The sequence below is a fragment of the Centroberyx gerrardi genome, chromosome 17, assembly GCF_048128805.1.
Source record: "Centroberyx gerrardi isolate f3 chromosome 17, fCenGer3.hap1.cur.20231027, whole genome shotgun sequence".
Classification (NCBI taxonomy): Eukaryota; Metazoa; Chordata; class Actinopteri; order Beryciformes; family Berycidae; genus Centroberyx; species Centroberyx gerrardi.
Window position 1 is genome coordinate 25307480 of NC_136013.1, and position 9376 is coordinate 25316855.

General features: G+C 41.3%; 1 pseudogene; it reads right to left on the reverse strand.

Annotated features, from left to right (window-relative positions):
* Positions 1-504: 504 nt before the first annotated feature.
* Positions 505-8832, reverse strand: LOC139925886 (uncharacterized; annotated as a pseudogene).
* Positions 8833-9376: the final 544 nt, after the last annotated feature.

A 9376-nucleotide genomic window follows, 5' to 3' on the forward strand; every position in this document is an offset into this window, starting at 1 on the left:
AAAGTGGGTCCAGTACCGTGACTTGGGTTTTCTGATGAAGTTTGAGTTTCTTTAGGTGGCGCTCTTTTCTTTGTCTGTTCAGCCATGATGGCTATCGCTGCTAATGCTAACCAGTGTCCGAAATTTACTTTTTGACTCACCGGCCAAGGTGGCTGATAGATGAAAAAATCCACCGGCCAAGCATATTTTTTACCGGCCAAAATAATAAATTGCCTTTCTGTGTCACATATACATATATATATATATATACACATTCGTTTCAGTACATTTCATTGAAATAATAAGGTATTATGTTGAATACAAACTTAAAGAAGAGGCCAGAGCAAAATTTGAAGCAAAATTATTTTAATATATTGATCAATAGTTAATCAATTGAATGCAACTCAAGAAGTCTTGATCTCAAAACCCATAACCCATTTGCTATTAAATGTACTTAAGGATCAAACATAAAAGTAAATTTGAAGGTTTTGTAAACCTATCGGATGCTTAATCATTTTAATCAACTTAAACCTCCTCATCAGACTCCTCACTTTCTACCCTCTTTACACGGTCCATGAAGTCTGGCCTCCTGCTCCTGACAGAGTCCTGGTGCCACAGCATCACAGCTTTTGTGGGATCATACTCCCTGATCTCTGGAGAGGACAGCTGGACCATAAGGAGATCTGACAGTGTATCAGACCTTAGGTTGGACCGCCAATCGGTTTTCACCTGTTTCATGGTATTAAAACCTCTTTCACATTCAGCTGTGGAGGCAGGGAAGGACTTACTCCTTGTAAATATCGCCGCATAATAGCTATTTAGTTAGCCTAATGGTAGCTAGCAGCAGACCGGCGACAAGTGACAGTGGAGTATCTGATGCCCCGTACAGTAAACAGTGCTGCTAAACAAGGAGAGCTTGAGACGGTCTGTGGCTGGCGCTCCTGTGTGTGTGTGTGTGTGTGTGTGTGTGTGTGTGCGTGTGTGTGTGTGTGTGTGTAGGAGCTCAGCCCCGCCCTTGTGAAACTCTGACACAGATGTGATCTCTCTCTCTCTCTCGCACTCTCTCTTTCTCTGTCTCTCGCTCTCTCTCTCTCGCTTGCTCTCTCTGCGCGCCCAACACCAAAACGCGGTAGAGACTCTCAGCATAGTTTTTTACTACATGACTATTTTGGTACAAACATTTACCCGCCATGTGGCAGATAGCCTTCCGAGATTTACTCGCCAAACGGAAAATCTACCCGCATTTGCCGCTTGGCGACTGTTAATTTCGGACCCTGATGCTAACTACTCACTTCTTCTTCTGGCTCACAGGAAGTGATGTGTATTTTTTCCCAGGAAAGACCTACCAAACGCCAGGTGTTTAGAACAGCAAATGGAAAAGCTTTCATGAACTGGCTATAGGTTGAATCACTGTTGTTTTATGTCAATTAGTTAGAGAGTAGCAAAACAGGCATGTATTTATATGAAAATGTCACATATTAATATTTTTGTTGTCAGAGAAATATTGAATAGCACAAATGTCACTACACACAACTTGAGGTAACTGATATCCATAGGTGCAGATAACAACCTTTTTCAAATGCAATGCTGGAGGCAAATCCAAAGGCTCACCAAAAGTAATCAAGTTATGCTGGAGTAATCCAGTGGATTACAGTACTGATAGCAATTTTATCACATCATCTGTAAATGATCCTTCCTAACCATAAGTGTAGCAAAACACTTTTATTTATATGAAAAAATCAAAGATTATCACTTTAAGATTTTTAGATGATTGTGTAAATATAGGAATTAATTTAGGCTATTGGTTTCATCCTTTTCATGTATTTCATAATTGCAGTTATGGCATGCAGACCGAGGACAGTTAAGTATATCACACAGCGGTGTAAAGAAGAGTCACACACTAAAGATGTTCTGGAGGGGAGAGCACATCTCATTCAACGCTGAGAGAGAGCAAGAGCTGCAGTGTAGTACAGCTAAAGATTAGCTGTTGGTTGTAGCAATAGAAAATCTCGGCCATCTCTCATCTTCTAACCTGGGCGGCTCTCTATTTTCCCTCCTCTCTTACCGTCTCTCTCTCACTTACAGAATGAGAATCTTCCTCCCACGTTCACGGAGACCTGATGTCCTTTCAAATCTGCTGCTCAGTAATGACCTCCCTCCCTCCCTCCTTTTCCCTTCCCTTTCCCCTCTCGCCACCCGTTCAATCCAGCCTCCGTCGCCTGCATATCATTTATCACTGCTCGTACACTTAATGAGAAACCTTTCCAGGGCAGAATCAGAAAGAAAGTCATTTAGAATCAATCAATACTCAATGAAGATATTAGAGCATGTGGTATTTTGCCATTATGTAACCCAAGTGCAATACCGCATGCGGTTACTGGTTAATGTACAAAGGATTAGATTAATAAAGCTGGGTGGGGGAAAAAAGAGGAGACATGTGGCCTGCTGACAAGTAATCAATTGTGGGTTATATTATTGAAAATGTCAATACAAAAATGCACTACTTTTATGCTACGAGGACAGCAAAATGTGTTATAAGTAAGACTTCCTTGTGCTATCCTCTTGGGTCAAATATATATTTTTGAGTTGAGTCATATATATTATATATATGACAACCACACAGCCTCTTCAAAATCAACCTCTGTACACATTGGAGCTCATTTACAAAATATTATCTATGCATAAATTCCGCACTCATGACCAAAGCAAAAGTTGCAATTCAGGAAAAATTGATCTTTTTGTCAAAATGAGAGTATAGATTGGAAGCTGCAAATAATTTCTCATTATCCAAGGTATGAAGGCCATAGATTTTCATTCTTTTTTTTTTTTAATCATAATGTTTAATGATTGTTATACCAAATTTTGTATAAAGTGAATGCACAATTTCATTGAATATGACAAACTTGTGACACCCCATCTTAAAATAATGACATCTTTACACTCAGGCAGTTACAGTTACAGTGACAATAAAGCCCTCCATTAGGAATGCAAGACAAAAAAAAAGGAAGCAAAGAGTGTAGTTTGATAGCCCTCATAATCTATCTAATCCAGCCAATTTTAGTGAGTCAAAAAAGGGCAGGGGATTAATTTAAATGATGGCTATTGATTGAGGCATTAGACCTTCAAACTGTCTGAGAGGAATTAAACTGTTCAGGAATGTGCCTAAAATACAAAGTGGGTCTCTGCGGCAGGCCGTGGTGAGGAAAGAGGGATGGGAGGTGGGGGTATTACTGCCTCGGTGAGGTAAACCGAACCTCCAATTGGACGCCTCGAGCAATGCCACGGCTCACGGCTCAGTAGCTAGATCACATGCTAAACAGGCAGAGGAGAAGGGGGGTATCTTAGCTTCTGGGAGATGCAGAGGTGGGTTTGATGTTGGGATGCGTGCTAGTTTGATGTCAAGGGTACACTCCTGTCCTCGCATACAGTATCTCCAACAGTTGTGGAGTTGGTGACGTGGAAGCGGCAGCGCACAAAGCATATAGCATATATGCTATATTTTGTAGGTTTAAAAACATACTGAGCAGGATTTTCCCCCTTGAACTCATCCAAAAAGTATCCTAGTCAATCATTACTTATGGCCCATTGGTAGTGTGTGATAGTGTGTGTGTCTGCAGAGAGCCTTCTGTCTTCTGCCTGGATTTTCTTATTACTGAATGTTCAGAACGTTTCTGACCATCGACCTTTTGGCAGTGGGTGTGAATGTTTTATATCTCAAAGCCACACTGGCTACGATAGCTGTTCCGAACTCTAATACAGAGTAACTGGAGTTCCTGGTCAGAGCTAGTGTGTGGCAGCTAGCTACCGTTGTTAGAGTAGCTTCATTGTAGTAGAAAACCTGATACCTAGCTAGGTAGCTAACTAAACTAACCGGCACCTACCTGTCCAACAGAAAACAGGCCAACTCCACGTCGCTCTTCATCCCCATCCTCATCTTCAATACTCACCAACAGGTGAAAGCCAACCCCAGAATCACTCTCATTTTGGAACGAGCCTTGTCTGCTTGGTGTTTCGCCTAGCTGTAATTGCGTTTTGTGCCATTCTGGCAACCACGTTCAAAATCCTACTCATGCCTATGCCTTTAAAGGGGCAATAAGTAAAGTTTCAAGAGACTCCCAATGTTGCAATTCCTACTGGTCGCCAATAAAGGTCATAGATTACTTATTGCCCCTTTAATAGTGGCAAGTTGAACATTACCATACAGAAAGTCTCTAAACAACAAACACCTTTAGACCAGATAGAAATTATTGGTATTATGCCAAGCATGCAGAGGCTCCCGCTGTTTACATACTTACCTCAGATCAGCTGTTGATTGGACCCAAGCCTGTTTGAAAAATTACCACAGCCAGAGATCAGCATGGTCCTCCTGTAAGGTAATTGACACAGCCAGAAAGTCCTACATTATCTATCATTGTATAATGAACATGAATTAAGCACTTACACTGAAATCTATTCATTTTTTCCTATTAAATAAAAACTCATCTGTAAATATGCAGTATGTTGAGTGGGCCAAAAACTTATCAGCAGGGTTGAAAGATGAGTTTTGATGACAATGACAAGGCTAATTTGCAAGGATGCAGCTCCGCTAGCATATATGCTATACTTTACTACGTGACAACTACACGTGGATTAGAATTAGTGGTACTAACAACGGTAAGTATGACACCAAAAGTAGATTGTCACAGGCTAAATATTTACAGACAAATTGGTTAACTTACTTTTAGAAGGCTCGCACACACTCTCTCATTAGCAAGCATGTCCTCTGATCTTTTATTGCCAGCAGAATGAGAAACAAACCTAAAACTTCAACTTGAACCTGAGCTTTGGGGGCGGGCAGTAACACAATGTCCGTCAATTTCAATCAATGACTCTTTGAAGTGCACCAGCCTTTTTAACAGATATAGCTTGTTTCTACCACTTGATTAGAAGAATAAATTCAGTACACTATGAATTTGTTTAAATATTTCATGTAAAAGCACCACGAGGGGCTCGTGATAATAGAAAGCCTGACATCAAAGTGTACCAAAGCCTTTAAATGAGGCTAAAGACTCCCTGGGAATAAAAAGATATCCAGTGAACACTGCGATTACCATGTCATACAAGCTCTTGTGGGTCAGCTCACCGTCGAGCAAGCAGATTCGTGTGTCAAAATCCCACCGCATGCATACATTCATGCCTCCCTTTGCATGCATAACAGCCATTTCAATGCCGCCACGACCTTTTCGTTTTCCCTCGGCCCCACAGGGGAAGTGCCGAAAAGGCAAAACCTGCAGATTAATCACAACGCCTCCCTGAAACGTAGCTTTGATTTCACTCAGAATGGAGAAAAAAAAAAAAAAAACGAATGGAAGTGTGCTTCTGCAATATTCCCAATCGGATTAAGTTTCCTCCTGTCCCTGAAACGTGCAGATTGGGGATCAAAGTGGGGAGATGGTTTAAGCTCGGTTCTGCCGCTCTGCTTCAACACAGCTTCATCCTGCCTCGCTGATAAAAACTGTCTTTCCCATCTGGAGAATGTCACATGTACATGGCATTGTTGATGTGTTTTCTTTGATTGCGCTGTATGTTAGCACCTTCCAGGAGATTCCATAAAGCCAGAGGGAATGATATTAAAATTAAATTTGCCGGACGTGTTTTTCTATACTCTGCGGTGGACGATGACATTTCTTTTAGCTTCGCTCAACATGTCTATCACAGCTCCTGCCACAGTATTCGAACATAACTTTGGCAAAACATCACATAGTGTGCCTAGGCCAACGCCTCTGGCCTCTCACTGCTCATCTCATCATGCAGTGAAGGTCAATTGCAGGCTCATCTTGCTTGACGGAGCCTCTGTCGAACATTTGAATTATTTACAGTTCATTCCCCATTCTGAGGATAATAGATAATTGAGCTTTTTGCAGGATCAATCCCATTAAGGCTCCGCAGAGGGACAGAGGGGCGTGTTGGAGTTTTCAAACTGAACAGAACATGCTGGTGTGGTTACTACATCGCTGACAAAAGAGCAGCCGCTAACAGGGTTTGTGGCAACACTCCAAATTGATGTGTACAACTCCTTCTTTTGCTGCAATATTGAGCTTCAAAAATGAATCATAGCTCTGTGCTAAAAGACACTGGCAGATAAAGCCTGGCATTAAAATTGATTGAAATCACCAGTTATAAAAAGTTACCCTATACTCTTCCATAGGCGTATTTCATGCAGCCGCCATCTTGGAATCTAAAGTTTTCCCCCTTGCCTTGCCTTGCCATTAAAACTATCGGGAACTATCAACACAGTGTGCGGATTCTACCTCTTTCTCTCTGTTCATTTTCTCTGTTCATTTTTATCCAGCACCTGTAGTAAGTTTTTTGGATGTGTGCACTACTTTCTTCTCTACTGGATTTTACCACAGGATTAAAACAGAGGTCCCTGAAAGTTGGTCAGCAGAGCACACACAGTCCACAGCTGGTTTACTGACCCACACAGTGAAAGGGGCATGACACCATCAAAAATGTGGCTTTTATGCGCCTGATTGCCTTCTTCAAGTGGATCCTCAAGCGGGCATTCTCTTGTGTATATGTTATGTTGTCTTTACTGAATTGTCCACTTGGCCCTAAGAATGTCGGGATTTCAAGGTTTACATTGATGTCAGCAAGCAGGTCTTTGATAAGAAAGCCCTTATCTGCCATGACTTCGTCACCTGGCTCCAAGAGGTTCAGAATGCCTGACTCCTTGGTAATTTCCTGGAGCCTGTGTAGAGATTGCTGACTAGGCTAATTGAACCAGAGGGAGTGATGCCAACCAGGTATTTCAGTGTTGTGGTACCACTGAAATGGGAGTATGTCACTGTTCAGAACCTTTTTGCTTGCTGTTTGGATGTGGATCTCAGTACAGTCTAGCACCACCCGTGTTTTGGGAAAGGTCTTTCTGAAGAATGGTAGCTCATCTACTGCCTCTCTACTTGGCCTGGTAGTGTGCCAAGCATCAAGTACAGGTAGTTGCCCCATGTTATACAGGTCCTGCTGACCGCGGCCTGCGACACATTGAACTGCACTGCTAAATCCACAGCAAAAAAAACCTGCCTCACACGGCAAAGGAACAGGAAAAACTGGTCAAAGAGGCATAGGTGTTGTGCATGGAACCCAGCTTTCAAAATGTGTTCTTCAGTATGATTGAGCCTTTGCATTTGACTCCATCGCACCATAGACTCTGCTGTAGGCTTTAAAGCCAGGTGGAGCTCTTTGAGGGTGTCGTAATCTTTAAATCCAGTGTAGAACATGATCAACTTGGGCTCACACTGGAAGCGTTGGAGACAAAACTGCTCACTTCTCAGCTTTTGAATGTCTTCCTCCAGACAAGCAATCTGATTCTGTGCTGCGTCAAGCTGCTCTTCCACAGACAGGGGCTCCTCCAGATAATCGTGATCATGTAGTGCCTCCAAAACCTGGTTGGAACTGTGTGTTAGAGAGAGAAGACAGAAATAAGAAAGTAAGTACCAAGCAGGTTGTTGAGGCATCACACCACGACCATGATTAGACTGTATGCAGGAGCACTGTATAAAAGCAGTTAAATGCAGTGTAAAAGGAGACTGCTTGCATATTTAGACTGCTTGCCAATATGCTTTACACTACATTCAAAGACTAATCGTAAGAGCTCGATTCAGAGCACAACATACAGTATATCTCTTCAACCAGATCTTGCTGTGTCAGTGCCTGGTGAGGCAGAGACCAAATGGCAGTAGTGGCAGTGGATGAGCTATTGCCCCACTACTCTACAAATGATCTTCACCAAGACTTGAGTAATGGTAATCTGGGAAAGTAGTCAGCTGCAGTTCCATGCAACAATCTTTTCCAGTTGCTATGCTACAAAGCTCACCCTGAACATTCCAAATGATGATATAAACCAAATTCATGATTTTCATTCATTGGTTCTCCCACAGAACTCAGTTCTAAAGTTATATTCAGGTTGCACCATGTAAAGCCAGCCTAAGAGATTGCTTGGTTGAGGTTAAGGATCCATGTGGAGAGGGCATTCAGAAGACTCAATGAATACCACAGGGTTAGAGTACATACAAGGTAAAAATAACAGACAGTGAACCTACATCCTATAATCATTATCCTGCATAGCCTAATCTTGCAGGCCAATCATAACCCAAAACACAACTGTCATTTTTCGCCCTCATTTAGATTTGGAAACTCCTGCTCCTCTTCTTGTTCCTCCACCTCATTACAGTCACCAATCTCACTACAAATACAGGAGAAAAACATTAGCCATGATGATCTCAATGTTGGCAGTTGACAGATGTACAGTTAAGGTGTAAAACATAAGTGCATACTCACTATTGTTCATTTTCTAACTGATGTTGATGCCTTTACCCCTTGAACACGAACAGGAACCCTACACAAAAATGACATTTTATATTAATGCCAATGCATTTATCATCTTTTTCATGACAACATGCAGGGGATTTAGCTAATGCCAGCTAAAAGTTACCTCTGGATTTGTTGAATTGTCCTCCTGGGCTTGTGTTGACACCATGTAAACAAAGACGGCACACTCCCACCTTTCAGTTTATTCAGACCGGTGAGTGATCTGACTATGCAGTCCTTGGTAAAATGTTTGGAGCACGCTCTTGTGTTGTCTGTGATCTATTGAGAGATGGAATCTGTTAACATGTAGTTAACATGTAGTAACATGTAGAAAGCTAGAAGCTAACATAATTACCTGAAAATGTGGTCCAACATTTTGGCAATCCATTTCCGACGGGTGTGTGGGTGACTTTGGAAAGACAAGCCTTGATCACATTCTCTCCTCTGGTAAGATGTACAGCCTGGTACACAACAATATGACAATATGACAATATGACATGACATGACAAAATAGAAACAGTAGAAGAAAAGATGAGATCAGAAACAAATACAGAATATAGTAATTGCACTGTAAGTAAACTGTTTGAATATTGCACTGTTTGATCAAATAAATAAATAAATAGGTGCAAAAATGCTACACATGTACCTTTAAGATAGATAGATAGATTATTGACCTTTATCTTCAATGTTACAATTACCAACTTAGTCTATAAATGTAGAAAACATGATAATATATGATAATAACATGCACCATATAAAATGTTATACACTCAATTTCACATAATTGAATATGTTTGGTGATCTAGATATTGCTGCAGAAAGACGGGGTGCTCAGCTACTCTAGGCTGTGCTTTTTCTGTGTAGACATGGACAAAATTTTGACATGATGTCTGAGTTGAAGCTGCATACCTGAAAGTGCACTGAAAACAGTCTTGCACAAGGATTTGCCTCATGTAACAACATGTAACTGGGTTATAATGAATGTAACTGTCATATCAGTATTTGTTAACTTCCAAATAAACAAAACTGTTGCAGTGCTACATAAACT